Source organism: Mangifera indica, chromosome 5 (assembly GCF_011075055.1).
Source record: "Mangifera indica cultivar Alphonso chromosome 5, CATAS_Mindica_2.1, whole genome shotgun sequence".
In the NCBI taxonomy this organism is placed as follows: Eukaryota; Viridiplantae; Streptophyta; class Magnoliopsida; order Sapindales; family Anacardiaceae; genus Mangifera; species Mangifera indica.
This window is the reverse complement of record NC_058141.1, coordinates 1,704,703-1,725,306: the sequence shown is the minus strand read 5'-3', so window position 1 is coordinate 1,725,306 and position 20,604 is coordinate 1,704,703. Positions and strand designations below refer to the sequence as shown.

Below are 20,604 nucleotides of genomic sequence, written 5' to 3'. Positions count from 1 at the left end.
TTTTAAAATATAATATAAACATATAAAACAAATATGAAATATATATTTAATATATATGTAAAAAAAAAATACAAAAAAATAAATTGTATATCTAATTTTTTAGTGAAAAATTACATTAAATATAGTTATATATATGTATTTTAAAAAAATATAATTTATGATTTGGTTTGAAAATTGTCAAATTATAACTCAAATTAAAAACTGTTTTTAAAAATTTATCAATCAAAATTCAACAGTAATTTTTAAGTGGTTTGATATGGTTTTTCGATTTGAACCAAATTATATACACCTCCAAATTAACATATATATTTCAATATTTTAATATTAATATAATATATCAATATTACACAATTTGAGTATACAAAATAGGTATATAAATGATATGTCATGATGTGACTGAATTAAATTTTATCATTAATTCAAAGTTAACCAATCGCATGATGACATATGTATCGTCACATGTGTATGTGATTTTGAATTAAAGATAAAGTAGCACTTAATCATCTCATAACACGCACACACACATATATATAACAACACTTTTTTTTTAATTGACAGAAAGATGGGAAAACATTCTAGAATAAAAAATGTAGATAAATTGTTTTGTGCAATATTGAATTTATGAGATGGTGGGAAACATTTTATATGGCTATAGTTTTATGGTTGGACTTCTTCTCTTTATGATGGTCTCCTTGCATGGTTGGATGGATGACTAGACTGTGTTCATTGCATTTGGGGCAGATAAATTGTTGGTATATTAGATGGTGCCTAAGTTGATTGATCGCCAACCGGATTAACATCTTTTCTATACATTACTTGTAAATAATCCATGTAGTAATATAAGTTGACCGATCTGAAACACTCTGAAAGATTATTGAACTGTGCAACAGCCGCGACGTGGGTACATGGAATTTGAGAAAGTTGAAAATTTTCACAGTCACACATCTGATAAAGAAGATTAACAAGGAATACCCACTGCCATGAATCATGAACTTTGTACCTGTGATGTTAATTGATTTGACTACCATATTTGCAGATTTACACATATATCCAACAATCTTATCCTCCATCCATTGTGTTAATGGGTAAGATTGCTCACCTAATTAAAAATTAATCAAACTCAATGTAATCAAGAATAAATAATTCTACCAAATTTAAACAAATATACCTGTCAAGTTTTGCCGATTATAAAATCAATGTTGTATTTTGCTCCTAACAAACTCAACCAATATGGTGATACGCAAAGCTCATGTGGTTTGTGTCAAAGCATTGAAGGATTTAGTAATATTGGTTGTTATGATGTTATACCGCTATCTTGAAATGTAGGTGTGCACCCATTTTCATACCTAAGATTGGCCAAATAGGCTGTCGTAACAACATTTACTTGGGTAATTTTACTCATGGCAAGTTTGAAACCCTTGAGGTGATACACCTTTGCAGCTTTCCAAAATAATCTTTCAATATGCATCGTGTTTTTGAATAGCATACGCATGTTACCTTTTATATGGTAGTTACAAAGACTATGGAGGGCATACGGGAATATGTTTACCACTAACACAATGATTGGATGATGTCGATCATAAATAATGGCCAAGTTTGGAATATCATCGATGCACATATATAAGTACCTCAAGAATAAAGTCCACGTATCCATTCCCTCATTGTGCCTGATATTGAATGCTAGTGGATAAATTTGATTATTGTCATCCTTTGCAACAACTATTAAAAGAGACCCAAGGTACTTTCCCTTCAAATGTGTAACATCAATGCAAATCACTAAGGGACAAAATTGTTGGAACCCCCTTATCAAACAACTTAAAGCCATGAAGAAAAACTGAAACTTATTTTCTATATCGATATTAATATGTATAGTAGTTCTTGGGTCCTTTAGCTCCATATTGTGGCAATACTTAGGTAATAGCATGAAAGACTCTTTGGGAGATCCTTGTAATACATTTATAACATATGTTTTTACACACCATGTTTGTGTTTATGAAAAATCAATTTTTGTACCTATCTGACATATCATAAATCATTTCCTTTGGTTGATAAATGTGATTAACTACAAACATTGATTTAAAGATGGTCCCCCATGATTTGGTATCGGTCTATTTATGATGTGACAATATTTGATCTCTTAGACAAGTATGTGTGTGTCATCCATATGTCGTAACACCTAGTAGTTTCTATCCTTCTCCCTTTTAGCTTGTGCCAGCTAATTGAATTGAGGATGTGCAAACCTAATTTGATAACATTTCATGCTAAAGTAAACAACTTTTCATTAAATACCTATCTCTAAAGCACATCTTTCAAATAAAGTTATCAATTCAGCCTTTGAATCATAAAAGCACATTACTTTTAGACTGTTGTCTCTTTGTGTTTCTTGATTATTGATGCCCGCATTATCAATATCCACAACAAGCTTAAGAACCCAATGAGACAGATTTGGATTATGAATGTAACTTGTATATGCTTCAACATCTATGGAGCCATAACGTCTCGCGCTAGACTTAACCCCGTCATTGTAAGCATTGGTTTGACTTTTCCTAACATCTTGGCTTGGTACACATTAAGTCTCATCATCACCATAAAATCCTAGAAACTCATCATCGTTGTCGTCGTCGTCGTCATTACCTTCAAGATTATAATCCTCATTCATATTGTCATCATTATCATCATCACCATGGTTCATATCATATTTTTGGAAACTTTGTGGTTATGCCTAATCGTTTGTTAGATGATCCTTTCTTTTTTCCTCTTGAACCTTTTTGTCTTATTGATTGTCTCTTCTTTCAATAGGACTTTTGGTAACATAAAGTTTTATCGATTCGTGTAAACTTCTTGACTCTATCATCACATATAGGGCTGGATTCGAGTCAAGTCGAGCTCGAGCTCGGCTAAGGCCGACTCGAATTCGACTTGAATTTGGTTTGACTCATTTTTCGTTATCAAAACGACGTCGTTTGTATCAAAAATTTTAATTAGAAAATCTGACGAGTAGCTTGAGCTCGGTTGAGGCTAGCTCATTTCTGGATCAACCAAGCCGAGCTCAAGCTGGCTCGATTCGAATCTAGCCCTAATCACATAATCAAGATTATCATCGTCTTGAATCTCAATAGGGCCCACTGATGCCTCATTAGCAATAAATATGTGGACATTTGACCGACTTTGATTGATTTTGAGATGATAGTATATTTTCATCACAAATCGTTTGAAATCAACATTTGTATCAATGCAGATCGGTCTCTCTTTCCTACTGATATATTTCATTACATTATCATCACCTGTAATCCATTGCCCTACAAAACGAATCATAAATCTGGCTTTTTTCATTTTTTTCCTTAAAACTTGCATCGTCAAGCAAATATTATATAATTACAAATTCTTGTAGGAACAAGCGCCTATATGTTCTTCCTACAAATTTTATATTTCAATTAAGCTAATGAATGCTACATCTACCCGTTTTCAGTTAAGATCCAAGTCTCAGTTGAACTATCAATTATTACTACAATTACTTTTAACTACAAATGACAATATTTAATGAAATATTAACATAAATTTATCATAAATCATCTACTTTTTATACATCTTTTGATTTTAACTATTATACAAAAAATATGTAAAATAAAGGATATGATTCAACACTGACCTAGATTAGGATGAATAATCTACAAAATCTTTGAAAAAAATACTTTATTTTTTAGTGTTAAAAGGGTGTTTTTTCCTTGTGTTTATATAGATGAAGATAAAAATATTTTAGATATTTAACAAACTTTGTAGTATAAATGTTTAATAAAAAAAAAAGTGTGATAGAATTGTATAGATGGGCTTAAAAAGTGGCATTTTTTTCAATACCCCTGATTAATGCCTTTGAAGGAACGTGGCCTTATTTAATGAGTGGGATTATTTTGTCTAAAATATATCATTATATATATTTAATAGTTTTTTTGCCGTCTTCAATTTATTGCATTTGCCCTTGCAGAGAGCGAGAAATGAAATGTGGGGTGGTTATGGTAGGACAACAATGAAATCCAAAACTCTCAGGGTTGGACTTAGCCAAGTTGGCTTGTGTTCGAAAGCTAGCTTCACTTATTTTGGTTCAATTCAAATTTGTTTAGTTCAAATTTAAGTTGATTTCAAACTAGGAGGTTCGACTCATTTTTAAACATAGATGAACTTGAGTTAAAGGTAATTCAACTTGGTGCAGCTCATGAATCGAGTGCATGAATTGATTTAATTTGGATATCTCGATTCAATTTAGATATGACTCGTGATTCGATTTGAATTATATTAATTAATTGTTAAAAAGATATTATTTTGCTCATTATTAGATAAACAATATTATTTGTCAATGAGCACAAATTCAAACCATGAATCTAGGTTACAAATTCAAGTCACGAATTCAAACCATAAACTTAAGTCAAACACAAACCAAACTTGTGTTGAATAATTTTTATTTGAGTTGAACTCAAACCACCCTTAATATTTGCTTGACAAACTTAAATCAAACCTAAACTATTTTTTATTCAAATTAAAAGATATTCAGACTCGATTTGATTTATATTTACCTGTACTGACCCTCATTAGATGAAGAAGTTAGTCAACTTGCAAGGAGAAAAATAAAGGATGAAACTTTTAAAAGTTTAAAATAAGTGACAATGATACAAATCAAAATCAGAGAAAGTATGTTATGAAGATTCAGGGGTGTTTAGTTTGAGTATTTAAACATTACTTTATTAATTTATTTTTTATTATTTATATTAATTTTTTTATCGAGTAATAAAAAATTTTAATAATATTTTATTACTAAAAATAATATGACAAATAACATAATGAGTAATTTGATTGTCACATTCATTTTAGCTATTAAAAGATTATTAAAAATATTTTGATTTTATTATAATTTTATCTTTGTTTATTAATTTTTTAGATAAAAATATTCATATTTAAATTAATATAATAAGTAATATGAAAAATATTATGAAATATTTATACTCAAAGATATTTAAGTAAAATTATATCTTAATATTCTTTTATTACATTAAACCAAAAACAATAATCATTTATATTTACTAATTTTATCAAATATTTACTAATATTTCATGAAATCTATCTTTGATTATTTGTGATAATCTTTCATTTTTTTAAAATAAAATATTGCCCCAATCAAACAGACTCATAAAACCATGTATGGTTTAAATGTTTTGTGCTAAATAGTAACAATGATAATTATAAGACATTTCCATATCAAATTGGATGAAACAGTTTTTCCCAATTGTTCTTCACCATCTAAAGCATATAGAAGTTCAATAAGATTATGTATATTCAGTTTTAAATACTCAATTGGGTATTTAGATAACATATTATCATGTGATTGTGTAATTTTAAATTAAGATTAAAGTAATATTCAATCATATGATGATACATAATCTAAGTACTTAATTGAATATTCAAAACTATATACACATAATATCATAGAAGTTCAAACTGTATGATTAGTCTACTTGGTAATCATAGCATTAATATGCTTGGTTTTATATCTTATCCATGTTTATATTTATTATTATCAAGTTTAAGATATATGATTAGTGCTAGGTGTGGATATGAATCCAGTTGAGCCTGGACACTGTCTGGCTTGAGTTTGATTCTAATGAAAAATGAGACAACTCAAATTAAATTTGAGTTATTCAAACCAAAGTTAAAAGTAACTTGAATTCAACTTTGTGCCTGAACATAAAATTTGAAATTTAATTCAAATTCGATTGAGTTTGCAATTCATTGACGAAATAATATTATTTTATCTAATAATAAATAAAATGACGACATTTTAACAATTATTTGACATTATTAAAATCTAATCACAAATTAAGCCTAAACCAAATTTACACATCCATAGCCAAGCTTGACCTAAATCAAACCATTCGCCTGACTCAATTCGAATCCAACTGTATTTAGTGTCCTTTGATACTTATTTTTTGATAAAAAATTATATTTGCCTTGTTGTTAGCGAGTTCTTGAATTGAAATAAATTCCAGCGCAAGCAAAGCTGAATCATCAGATTCTGGAATTGAATCAAGTCATCTTCATGAAAATGGAAAAAACCAGCATTCACTTGAAAAGCCACCAAAAAATTGTACAACAATGAGCTCTCAGGAATATGAAAATAGCCATTAAACATATAGGAAGGAGCATACTAGCGTTCTCAATCTGCAATATCAAAACAAAGCTTAGCCTCATCTCAAGGACCATTAATCTCAAATTTGTATTCTTGAATCTGTATACGCCAATGAGGACATAACACAGTAACGAAAACCAACAAGCCTAAGAACAACACGAAAGTAATTGGTGCAGCATGTATGCAAAAGCAAGGGTCGCAACCATCAAGGTAAAAAAGAAGAAAATGTGTAGCCTGAAGGAGTATTTCTTTACACAGTAGTAACTAGCAGAGCAGAAAGGAATGCTAACAAGGAGAAAAGCATAATGACAAAGACATGTAGCCTCGTTGGAAGGCAGGATGCAACGAACACGAATACTACAACAGAAGCATTTAAAGAGATGCAACTGGTTAAAGTTGGATTCTGTAAAGCCCGGGAGCTTTTATAGTAGATCTGGAGTAGTCATGCAAGAAGAGATAAAGTAAGAGAAGTGAGATGGTCACAGCCCAGATTGAGTCTGAGCTTATGGACGAGGGAGTATTCGTAGATCGGAGCCAAAACATAAAGACCGGCCATAAAGAAAGAGATATTGAGAATATAATGGAATAGCAATTTAAGAGAAAGCATTTCTTCAGTTAAAGTGAGAATCAAGAAACCTGATGCAAGGAGACTTGCATCTAAAAGCCAAAGGGCATTTTCATCAAGAGTTGATCTAAGTGTGTAAATCCAAACCAACAGAACAAGAACAACGGTGCATAGATATTGTGAGATGGAAACTGAGTCTTGCACCACCTTTATCATGTCCCGTTTAACCACATTGGCATTCGTAACCCTATGTTCAAGAAACGACTCGTCCGTGTGGTTGTCATCAAATCCAGGTTGCATTCCTCCATATGCCACTTTTCTCCATTTGGGTGTAGTTGGAGGAGAGCTATGTCTATCCACTGCAATTCCAGCACTCTATTTCACCAAATATTGGATCTAGAAGAAACAAATAAATGCCAGATGAATGTTTTACTGCTACAACACCCCTGCAAAATCAAATGAAACTGTCAAACACACGGCAAAGATTTGGTCCATGATCACTAATCATAGTAATAACTCGATAAGAAAAAGTACCAGATGAACACACAACTTCAAAATTCCTCTATTCTAAAATTTCTTTAATTAGTTATAATGGCAACTTTAATCATCCAAGTGCACCAGCAACTAAAACAACTAAGAACAATAACAATTAAATGAGAAAACTCATTTAATTTCTGTTTAGATCATAAGATCTGCTTAATAGTTTTGACAATTATCCTCAAACGCATGAAAAGCTAGTCAAAGTTCACAAAGAAAAGAACCAGGACTGATGAATATCTCACTTTGACAACAAAACAACTTATGTGAAACTGGAATTTATAGTCAGCTAAGGGCAGCTCAAACTATAACAACAAAACCCCATTAAAATTTTGCTGCTCAAAACACATTCACAATCATTGACAACATGAACAATTAGAATCATACTGATGCAGTAGGCCACATCCTCTTGCCCAATAAACCTCCAAAGTTGCAGCCCAAGCACACCTCAACTGCTATAGGTTGGAAGGTAGCGTTTTCTACTTGCAACTGCTATAACCATAAGTAATAACTTAATACAATTAGAGCTGAAACATGACAAAACAGATATGTATTAGAGAATAAAGAAACACAACCCTACAAACTGTGAAGGAAAAAACGATTACCTTCTCGCCAAAGAGAGGTTGTATGCAGCTGGCTTGAGTGCTTTCTCATCATTTCTCCAGATTCCTTGTTTGCTGAGTAGATCTTACGATTAAAAGTCAAGAATTAATGGAGATAATTATGTTCATTGCAGAAATATCAATGGTTAGTTGGAACAGGGACAAGGACAAGTATCATGACCAAATCCCCAGTAAGATTGCAGATAATTTAAGATCTTTGAGCTGCGACCTCTATACTCTCGGAAACAGCAACATCCTACTAATCTTTCTTCATCTGTACTGGAAATCTCTTATTATGTTCTTGCAATCAAACACTTCCAAGGAGAATAAGAAGAGGTGCTTCATTTTATCAAATTCCTCAACTTCTTTTATTGTAAGTTAATATATTGAATCGAAAGATGACCAAGGCATTTTTTCTGTGAGTATATTAATTTATTGAGAAACAAAGACACCAGCAGTGGAAAAGCACCACAAAGGTGCAGTCTAATCTGTGGATGCAACTGAAATGGCAAAAAGTATAGCCATGTCATGCATTTTAACTTCCTATTTATTGTCAACATCCAACAACAATCGTGAAGTGTTGAGACTATCTATTTGAATGGCGGCTTCCATTTTCACAAACTTTAGTTTATAAACATCTTTAAACAAACTCAAACCATAGCAGTTACCAACAATTACATTTCAGTACTTTTGCAATAACTCATATTGCAAGTGGTAAACCTGCACATCTTTGCCTTCAAATCAAGACTTTTCCAAATATTACCTAATATTACAAGCATCGTCTTGTGTTTCTTCAACCTGTTAAGTACTTGATATTTTTTTGTGATTTAGATCAGTTTTACTTCAACCACAACAAACATATCACGTAACAACTTTTATAAAACCTAATATATAAGTTTTCTTTTTCGAAGGGATGTTTTCCAATACCACCCATCCCTTCCACCCCAATCATGTTGACAATACCTTCTCATCAAGATATTGTCAATCAGCTTTCATAACCAGAACGAATTTCCCTACTACACCCATGCCACAGATTCCAATCAGGTCAACGTCCCCTCCATAAGCTTTGAGCCATCGAGTTCAATGGACATTGACAGTTCTCTTCTGGCCTATAAATAAGAGCAAAGCCAAATAAAAAACACCAACAACACTAAAAGGCGAAATTAAAGCAAAGAACAATTAACAAAACAACAGATCTAAATGAGACATACAGACTTCCAACAAAGATTTATATTGAAGCACACTCCCGTTTAAAAATGGAAGCAGATAATGTGCTAAAACTAATTATTTTTCTTCTGTGCAAAGAAATCTGTTGAAAGATTAGAACTTATGGTACCAAGTGACAAGACTCGACGAGGGTTTTGAAGAAACTTGACCTCTGTATAGACCTACAAGTGTTGACCTTAGAGCTCCTTGCTTTGATGGATCTTCTGCAACAGAGAGTAGAATAATACTGCAAGCTGAAAGAGTGAGTAAGTTGGGTATTACTAGGTTAAGCATCCACGGCCGAGAAATTCAGAGTGCCAAGATAACTATAGGTGGTAGAGAGGAGGAATCTAGCAGAGAAGCAAGCAATGTCAGTCACCAGCCGGCCCTAATTCGAACCCCCTTTGTGGTTTCAACGCTAATATTAAATAAGGGGAAATTAAATTAAATACCCTTTTTACCCCTCCATTCAGCAAAAGTGTCTAATTTTCCAATTTTTAAGAAAAATACCCTAATTTTTTTTTAAATATCAAAATTACCCTTCACCACATCTATATAAACTCTCTCACTCACTCTTATTATATACATTTCTTATATCACTCAAACACTCACTTTCACTCTTATTTTTACTCAATATCAATTAGTATGAGTTTGTTCGAACGAAAGAAGTTCGTATTTTTAAATTCAAATCGAAAAAAATCAATTCATAAAAAAAAGATATTTATACGAATCTTAATTCAAAACTTGATTTTATTTGTTAAATCTAGTTTGTATGTCATGTAAAGGGAATATTTAAATATTAGATAATAATATAGGGGTTAAATGAAATATTAAAAAAATATGAGGGGATCTTGATATTATACAATATATAAAGGTTTTAAATAACATGTTAAGAATAGATAGGTATATTTTGATACAAGACAATATAAAACAGTGTTAAATGAAATGTTAAATAATTATAGGAGATTAAATGAAATATTATAAAAATATGATGAGTATTTTGATATTAAACATTGTAAGATAGTTCTGGCCACGGTTCATGAACCGACGATTTTGGTTTGAAACTATCGGTTCACGGTTCAAAAAAATAAGGACCCTAAACCGAAACCGTAATAGGATGGTCGTAACCGGTTTGAAACTGACTGTTTCGATTCATGACCCCGATTCGGAACTGACGATTCCTGTTCGAAACTGACATTGAATCGTCAATTCTAATACATGATATTGATTTAATTTTTAAATTATTAATTACAATAATTGAAAATTAAAATAAAGGCTTGGACTTAATTTTTCAATTAAGCTTCCTATGTATCTTCTTGGGGTTTAGAAGAATCAAAGTCTACGTAGTTCTCTTACCTTTGCATATCTAATAGCTGGCAGTACCCCCTTACTTTATCATTCACCTCCATTATCTTGACTATTATTTCCCGTCATCGAACTATCCGTAGTTAAATCAAACAATTCTTCATTGAAGTCCACTTTTATTTATTGTTGGCGTAATTCGGCTCTTGTTCAATCGTCCACACATACTTGGGCTTCAATCGATTCGAGAGCCAAACTTGATCACCTCTCATCCAATATATTACTCTATTGACTAAAAGTTTGTTCTACTGCGACAGTTGATACTGGTGCTATTAGGACTTGTTTAGCAATAGCTGCTAATGTTGGAAAAGCTGATGCATGTCAACTCCACCATTCTAGAACTAGAAAGTCTTTACCTATATTGCTGTCACCAAACTCAAAAATAGTAATTAAATAAATATCAAACTCCGAGGTGGAGCCTAATGTTCCTCTTGGTCTTTTGCCTCTTTGCATCATAATACGATCACCAGAACTCATATTTTGGATTGATGATAGGGCAATAGGTGGTAGAGAGGAAGAAGAACCACCTTGGTTACCATAAATTAATGAATATTCAACATCAATTTCTTTAATTAAATTCATAATGTTAGTTATAGTTAATAGAATATTAAGTTCATCCTTACAATCTAATTGCAAACATTCATAATATAATGTCAAATAATTTGTGACACCATCTAATTTAAATCTAGGATTAAAAAAACATGCAACAAGAAAAAGTTCTGGAATTGCTTTATAGTAAGTTAACCATTTTGTTTTCATTAAAAAAATTGCTTCTTGTAAAATAATATCTTGTTCGACTTCTTGTAAAGCGTAATAATATTAACGGCTTAATTTAAAAACAAATGAGAAGTGGGATAATAAACATACTTAAAGTATAAGTTGCATTATTAAAATTTCTTAATACATTTAAAATTTTTTACAAATATCCCAATGTTAGAGATATAATGTAACTTGTGACACATGTTGTGAAATAAATGAGCATAATAAATTCATATAATCAAAAGACTTGTTGAGTAATTCATATGTTGAATTCCAACGAGTCAGCACGTCTTTAGGAAATCTTTTTAATATTCTATTATATTGTTTACAAAATTTATCTCATTCTTTCATAGTTTGGGGATGTGTCTATAAAAATAAAATTGTTGTTTTTATTGGACTAATATAATTATTAAGACAATGTAAACCATCTTGTATACATAAATTTAATACATGACATGCACATTTAATATAAAAAAATCTACCACCTAAATTAGGTTTGCAAATATTAATTAAATCATTTATTGATGCAGTATTTGAACGTGCATTATCAAATGAAATTGAAAAATTTTTATAAAGTAATTTATATTATTCTAATATTTATTTAATTATTCTATAAATATTATCGGTCGTATGTCGGTCATCAAACACCCTAAATGCTAAAATTGTTTTTTGTAATAGAAAATTGTCATATATCCAATAACAAATTATACCCATATAAGAGTGAATTTGTCAATGGTCACACCAAATATCACTACATATAGATACATGCCTATCAAAATTTGTAAAAAATTGAATTAATTCTCTTTTTTGTTTTTTATATAAACTAAATAATGTTCTTTTTAATGTGTTTCTTGGAATAGTTTTATATGCAGAATTTAATACAGTTTTACAATAATTATTAAAACCTTAATTTTCACCAAAACTAAATGCTAAATAATCTATTGCTATCATTTTTGCAAATTTTTCTTTACTTTTATTATCACTATACATAAATAAAGATTTGTGTGTAGAACCATACTTGGTTATTTGTGTTTGGCCTCGACTTTGCCCCATTTTTTTCAGATGCTTTGACTCTAAGTGCCTTTTGAACGTCCCGTATCTATCTCCTTGTTTGAATTTATAAATTTGCCTACAATAATTGCAAGCAACATCGAAATTACCATCTTCTTTTTGTATTTTCTTGAAATGAATCTTGAAAATATCGGATGTAGGAATTTTTTGAGAGTGTTGTTCCATCTCCATCTGTTGTTGATGTTATTGTTGTTGCTCCACCTCTACATATTGACTTTCACTTTCTTGTGTTGAAAAATAATCTATAAATTGATTTTCATTCATATTTAATATATGTGAATATTGACCAAATCTCCTATTACCGAAAGAATTTCCACTACTTGTCATTTTTTGATAATAAATAAAATTAATTATATAAATAAATTATATGATTAATTATGAAAGATAATAAATAAAATTAATTATAGAAATAAATTATATAATTAATTTTGAATTGTATAATAAAAATAGAAATTGGAATTAATAAAAAATTAAGAAAAAATTTAATTAAATTTAAGAGAATTTGATTGAATTGAAAGATTGAGAGAGTATTAAGAATTGAAAGAATGAGAATGAGAGTTTGAAGGATTGAATGAGAGAGTGGAGAGATTAAAATTTGAGAGATTGAAATTTGAATTGGTATATATATAGGAAATTTTTTTTAAAAAAAATAGGGGGTGAAATGCGATTTTGAAAATTGCAGGGAACCAACGGTCCCCTGCAAAAGTTCTGAAAATTGCATTGGACCAACGGCTCCTTGCGCAGGGAACCGTTGGTTCTTTAATAAATTTTAAAAAATTTAAAAAAATTTAAAATTTCTTGTTCAACACAGTAAACCGCTGGTTTACATATCGGTTCATAAACCAAGTCTGAACCGGCGGTTTCACGGTTCAAAATTAGGTAAACTGAAACCGAACAGCTAAAATTCGGTTTTGGTTTCGATTTAGTTCGGTTCTGGGTTTACCGGTTTCGATTCTGATTTTATCTGGGCCAATTTTGGTCCAATTCACGGGCCAAACCCGCTTGTGGCCAGGTCTATTGTAAGAACATTATAAATGAAATTTTTGGAATAAATAGATGTATTTTGATATGAGACAACATATAAGGGTGTAAAAAAATATAAAAAAATATAGAGGGTATTTTGATATTACATAATACATTAAGGATTTAAATAATAGGTTAAAAATATATAAATGTATTTTAATAGAAGACAACATAAAAAGGTGTTAAATGAAATGTTAGATAATTATAGGGATTTAAAAATTATTAAAAAAATTATGAGGGTATTTTGATATTACATAATATATGAAGGATTTAAATAACATGTTAAGAATAAATAAATATATTTTGATAATAAAGATCATACGAGGGTATTAAATGAAATATTAGATAAGTATGAGGGCTAAATAAAATGTTATAAAAATATGGGAGGTATTTCAATATTAAATATTGTAAGAACGTTTTAAATGAAATGCTAAGAATAGATAGATATATTTTGATACAAGATAACATACAAAGTTGTTAAATAAAATGTTAGATAATTATAAGGGGTTAAATGAAATATACGGGGTATTTTGATATTAAACATTGTAAGATTGTATTTAATGAGATGTTAAGAATAGATAAATGCCTTTGATACAAGATATCATACAAAGGTGTTAAATAAAATATTAGTAATTATAGGGGGTTAAAAAAATATTAAAAAATCTAAGGGGTATTTTGATATTAAACATTGTAAAAACGTTTTAAATGGAATGTTTAAAATAAATAGATGCATTTTGATACAAGATAATATACAAGGATGTTACATAAAATGTTAAATAATTATAAGAGGTTAAATGAAATATTAAAAAAATATTATGGGTATTTTGATATTAATAATTGTAAGACTATTTTAAATAGTTATTATAGATTTTTTTTGTTATAAATGAATAATTTTTTCCAAAAACTTATAATTGTAGGATTGATAATTAAAATAGATGGTTATGCATTGGTTCGTTACTAAGGAGAATAGATTAAAGGTGATGACAACACAATGAAATATGTTGGAGGATCCAAACAATTGATTAAAATTCCTTATGGAACAACATTTGAAGGATTTATTCAGTTTTTGAAGGAGATTTGAGGTCTTAATCCAATGAAAAACTACATTTAATTATCAATGAAGCTAAGAAAAATTAAGCTCGACTGCCTTGTACAGATCCAAAATGATGAAGATTTCCAGGGTCTTATTGATATGTCTCAACACTTACAGGAATGTATTCTTGCTTTTGTTACATGTACCCCAATTGAAGGACAGGAGGAAGAAGAAGAAGATGATGATGATGATGAAGAAATTAGCGGGTTGAAAAAAGAATATGATTTGGAAAACTTGATTGATTTCAGTAATGACCCATTGTACATTGTAAACTCATGGGCTCATGAAGAGAAAGATAGGGTTCTCGACTAAGGTGACTTTGATGGAAATGATATGCCCGATATTCCTTCTAAAGAGGCATAGTCTGAGTATATGCCACCTGTTATCGAGGGTATGAATAGTTTATAACTTGAAGATTCTATTTTAGGTGGTAGAAATTATTCTGGACCATTTTTTGACAATGTCCTGACTGATCCATTTAAGTGGCTTCCTGATTTTCCTCCACAGCCATTAACATCATCAAGTGGTACAAGATCGATCCGAGAGGAGAATGGTGTAAAGCTTGGTGATATTTTTCATAATAAAGTACAACTGAAAGATGTTGTGAAGCAATTTGCCCTACTGAAAGGATTTCAATTTATGGTCAAGAAGTCTCACAAGGGGCGATGCGAAATTTAGTGCAACGCTGAAAATTGTTAGTGGTATATACATGTCAGCAAGTCCAAAGTCAGTGAAGTGTTTCAAATCAACCAAATGAATCCAACCCACACATGTTCAGTTGATCAAATAATGCTACATCACAAACAAGCTGAGGCCCGAGCTTTAGGTCAATTAGTGAGGTCAAAGTTTGTGCTGATTGATCGAATTTATCGGCCTAAGGAAATAATTGTGGACATCGTCGACCGGTATAAAATGACATTTTATATTCATAGGCTTGGCGGGTAAGAAACTGGGTTTAAATTCATTGAGGGGCTCACCGGAGGAATCATTTATTCTCTTATCAGATTATTTTTACAATTTACACCATACTAATCCAGACATCATTACAACTATTGAAACGGACGATGACCATCGATTTAAGTATTTTTTCATGGCATTAGGATGTTCCGTTCGTGCATTCAGAGAATATCTCTGACTTGTTATTTGCATTGACACTGTTTTCCTTAAAGGTCGGTATCTAGGTCATTTATTTCTTACGGTGGGCCTCGATGGTAATACTCAGATATATCCATTGGTTTTAGTGTCGGTAAAAAAGAAGATCACGACACGTGGTGTTGGTTCTTCAAGAAGATTAAAAAATGCATCCATGATCTCTCCGAGTTGGCGATAATCTCAGAGCGTTCCATATGTCCACCATGGATGTTGTTGTCATCACCTTCTGTGTAACATACGGACAAAGTACAAACGAGACTCAAAAGGTAATGTGTTTAAATAAGTATTAAAATTTTGAAATGTTTAACTTTTTCATACATTTTGATCATAAAGTTCCATATTATTTACCACTTTGCAGATTGTGGATGCATATTGGAAAACCGCAAAATCATACACAAAAGTAGAATTTGAGGCTACGATGCGATCTCTTGATTCTATAAACCCTCAAATTAGGGCTTACCTACGTGAGGTCGAATTTGAGCGCTGTAGCGTAGCACACTTTTTGGGCCATCGATACAATATCATGACAATTAATATTACAGAGTCATTTAATGCCCTCGTCAGACATGCACGAGGCCTACCTATAATAATGCTCATCGAGTTCATTCGTGGTACTATGCAGCGATGGTTTTACGAGAGGAGAAATTATACAAGTGCGTACCCAATTATTAATGCCTATGTATTTGATCATGTACTTTTTCCCTTATGTTTGTTATTAATACGTGTCATACACTGTAATCGATCAATCACGGAAATTTATGACTCGAGCCACCCAATGTGCTTAGTTGAAGTTTATAGGAATGTAAACCTATAAACAGTAATAAATTAAAGTAGATTATAAACTAATTCAACGTAAGATATAATGTAAAATACTATTATACTATACCTTATCGATCATCCCCCATGGTTTGTAAAACAATCTCGGGATATAATCTACCTCAACCATCCTCGTGAAGAGCCTTGAAAACTGAAACTCCCCATCGGGTGTGCTCTGCTAACTCTTTCAGACCATCTCAACGTAACCTACGAAGAATGTGTGGGCGGTCATCCAATGCTGAGAAACAATCGAACGATGATATCCTAGTGCCGATGTAATATAGCTAAAAAGGAATCCACATGCTGAAATGGTATAAAAAACTTCAAATATGTTAGTTATTGACGAATATATCAAATTTTTAACCAAATTACATAGTATGGAGAATTTACATCGTCAGTCAGCTGCTCACGTAACTCTACCACAATCCGTCAGAAACTAGCTTTTGACTTCGCCCGATGAAGTAAACATCATGTGCATCGGATGCTACAACTCCGGTGTACCACGTGAGGAAAGATTCCTCATGCTCTGAGGCAGTGGATGGAATGGTCCTAAGCTATCGTTTTGTCCTCCCTTTGATTAGATTTATATACTGGGTGCAAACAAACGGACCCTTCTAGACGATTCGACCATGTGTTGTACGAACCAGCTGCAAGTACATACAACTATTAATTAATTATTTCATCTTATGTTACTATTACGAATTAATCGATTAATGTTACATTTTCCATATATGCCAAATAAGGTTTGTCTGGAGAATCCTGTATCATGGTCAAGTCCACCATGCGTGCCCCCTCAACGGACTGCAAAATTATAATTTTGAAATTATCAATGATCACTATATATGAATATTTATATACTAATTATAATAGATATACCTCAACATGGATTGCATTGGAAATGTCTTCCTGTACGTCCTCCTCCTGTGAACTAATATCCATTGTCCTTTTGCTAGTGTTGGGGATATTAGCAAATAACCACAACCGCTCATTTGAAAAGGAGACAAAACATTGTTAAATAAACATAACTACTGGAAAGACAAATCGATCAATGACATTTCTTAAAAAAAACACTACCTCTATGGTCAGGGAAGGTGTTTGAGGAGAACCCTCGATCGATAATACCTCAATATCAGTCCCCTGTACCCATGAAAAGAACAAAATGGTAAATGATATTTCATATAAAATATAATAACTACAATATTTTTCATACCTCAGGTGGGGGATCTGAAGCAACTGGAGGTCCGACCGAAAGACTTTCATGAGGAAGAGCCTATACGAATATATAAAATGAATTAATCGATGACAATTAATTGAAAAATAGAGTTTCACTAATAAATGACATACCTCAGATCGGAGAGGTGATATAATAAAAGGGCCAACCGATACCCCCCGTGGCGACTACCCTAAGGTAATAATAATAATAACTTGATCAGTGACATTTTATATAAAACAAAGGCCAAAGGACTATTTCCCACCCAAGGTATGTTGCAATCTCAAGTTTCCACCCTTTATCTTTGATAATACTAAATACCCACCCATGAGCAGTTAAAATTAACGGAACCCTAACCCCTAAAAATATTTTCTCTTTTTCGCCTTCTAACCCCTAAAAACTAACCATTTCCCTCTAGGCCAAGTTTTGAAAAATAGCATTCCCTCACATAGGGTTTAGTTTTCAATCTCTGACACCGAATCTGGCTCCATTGCCGACGACGAAGCTTTCCTGAGGCATCACCATGCTCCGGTGGTCTCCTTTGCCTTTTCTAGAGTGATGGTCGATCAAGATCTGGCCTGAAAAGGAGAAAAGCTTTGTCGGGAGATGAAGCTTTTCGTCTTCCCAGATGAAGATGACTCTGGGAAGACAAAAGACGATCGTCTTCCCAGAAGAAGATGTCTAGGAAAAAGAGATTAAAAACTAAATCCTAGAGGGGGAAAGCTATTTTTCAAAACTTAGCCTATGGGGAAATAGTTAGTTTTTAGGGGTTAAGGGGCGAAAAAGAGATAAAATTTTAATTTATTTTTAATATTATAGATAAAATGACGATTTTACCCTTACCACCGTTAATTTTAACTACTCATGGGTGGGTATTTGGTATTATCAAAGATAAAGGGTGGAAACTTGAGATTATAGCATACCTTGGGTGGGAAATAGTCTTTTGGCCTAAAACAAAATCAAAATACAGTAACAACATTTAACATTTTGATATTTCTAAGAAAAGAAATATAGACCTTATATAGCTAATGGGATGGTATTGACCTATCAATAGGAGAGGTCGTCTCGACACCATTCTGTTGTCAGAGTAATAACGAAATACAATTTTTATAAACAATAAATGAGATGTGGCTTTATAACCTCATCGACTAGGGTTGGACATGTACGCATGACAATTTTCTCCAAACGAGTCAGATGATCCTCTAATTCAGTCATCTGAGAGGACATATCATCTCGTAATCAAGTCATCTATGAAGACACCTCGTCGTAGAAGACACCAATGCAACATCAATTATGGATAGATGACGTGATACAAGGGGGACACTCTTTTGTGATAGGATGAGTAACACGATCCTCAACCCCAGGTGGGTCTGCGGTCTCGATCGCTGGGCTCTGAATGACAGAGGGACATGAAGGCTGATCTATAACATGAGGCTGAGGTGGTTGCTCAAGTATCCCAGGAGTACGAACGGATATATCTAAAGGTGACGTGACAGGAGAAGCCTAGTCTCCTATTAGGGGAGGCATCGAAGATGATGAAAAGGAATGCGCATCCGACAAACTGGTGTACTCACAAATGTCTGCATACCATGATAGACCTTCCTCAATCAGTGACGGACGAAGCGAGAATGTGATATCATCTTATTCATGAATGAATATAACTCAAAATAATTACAATATTTACGGAATCAATCGATTGACTAATTAATGATTACATATCGGGTTACTAGTGAAAATATTGCCCAAATGACTCCAACTAGGGATGTCCCGCGTACGCCACCTAAACATCCGTGGGGACGCATGAATATCAATCATATCAACCCAATCATACAAGGTCTCCAGCATCTCATATATCCAATATTGCAATATAACCATTAATGATTAAAATAAATCAATTTGTATTTTTTTCAATTATTATATATAATCAATAAATTTAAACTTACCTGAAATGCAAAAGGAAATCCGTGGAAGTCATATTTACGCATTTCATGCATCCATTCGGAGCAGACTTTGTCACTCATATGTGACATAGACTCGTATGTCATCTGCCAAATGACAACACCTCAGGGGTAGGAATTAAACCCGTTCAGATGATCAACCAACTGTAAGTATTCGATAGATACTTTCTTTTGTCGATTATTCCCTAACAACACATATGAAGACAGTACAACAAGCCCATCTTGATGGCGTCAATATCGTCAAAAAGACACGCTCTATGTCGTGATGTTGGACCTTCAGACAACCTCAAAAGTATATATCTCTAATCCTATGTCCGGATAAACAGGGAATATACGATGAAAGAGCAGTGTGTCGGTTAAATGATTGCCCCATCACCAAAGAAAACTCAAACGGGTTGAATCTCACCTCAACCCTGTTAACCCTAAACCATAACTCGTCTGTGACGGACGGTTGATGTAGCTGTTGTAAGAGAAGTGCATGAACCAACACTCCGAAAAATTTGGTTTCGGATAGACAAAGTAGATGCCCGAAATATGTCCTCTCAAACAGTCGAAGTTGAGCTAGAGTTAGTGTAGAAGTAATCCTCGACAATGCAACACACTATGCACGACATGTAATCACTGCCCGGAAGTGTTTGGACTCATCGGGGTTTCGCAGCTCGCTTTTGACACGTTTCCTTCTGCGAGAAGTATCTTGCAAAAACTTTTAAAAATTCATAAGACATTCATAAAAAAACAAATTTGTAAACAAATGTAAAAATGACAAATAAAAAAACATAGAAAGATAAAAAATAGAAAAACATTAAAAAATGGAGAAAATCGAAAAAACGGAACTGAAATTCAATTTCTATACATTGAAATACCTTAGAATGTCAACAATAGACAAATTTTTAAGAAATTTGAAAAAATGGGTCGATCTATCATAAAAAGGTGAAAATAAAAAAAATGAAACTAAAATTTGAATTTTATACGGTGAAATACCCTAGAATGTTAACAATCAAAAATCGTTCGAAAATCTGAAAATAAGAGTCGATATATCCTAAAAGGATGAAAAACAAAAAAAGAGAACTAAAAT

The 20,604-nt window shown here is 32.1% G+C and overlaps 1 pseudogene; it reads right to left on the bottom strand.

Moving 5' to 3' along the window:
• Window positions 1-6,086: 6,086 nt before the first annotated feature.
• Window positions 6,087-19,592, bottom strand: LOC123217652 (annotated as a pseudogene).
• Window positions 19,593-20,604: the final 1,012 nt, after the last annotated feature.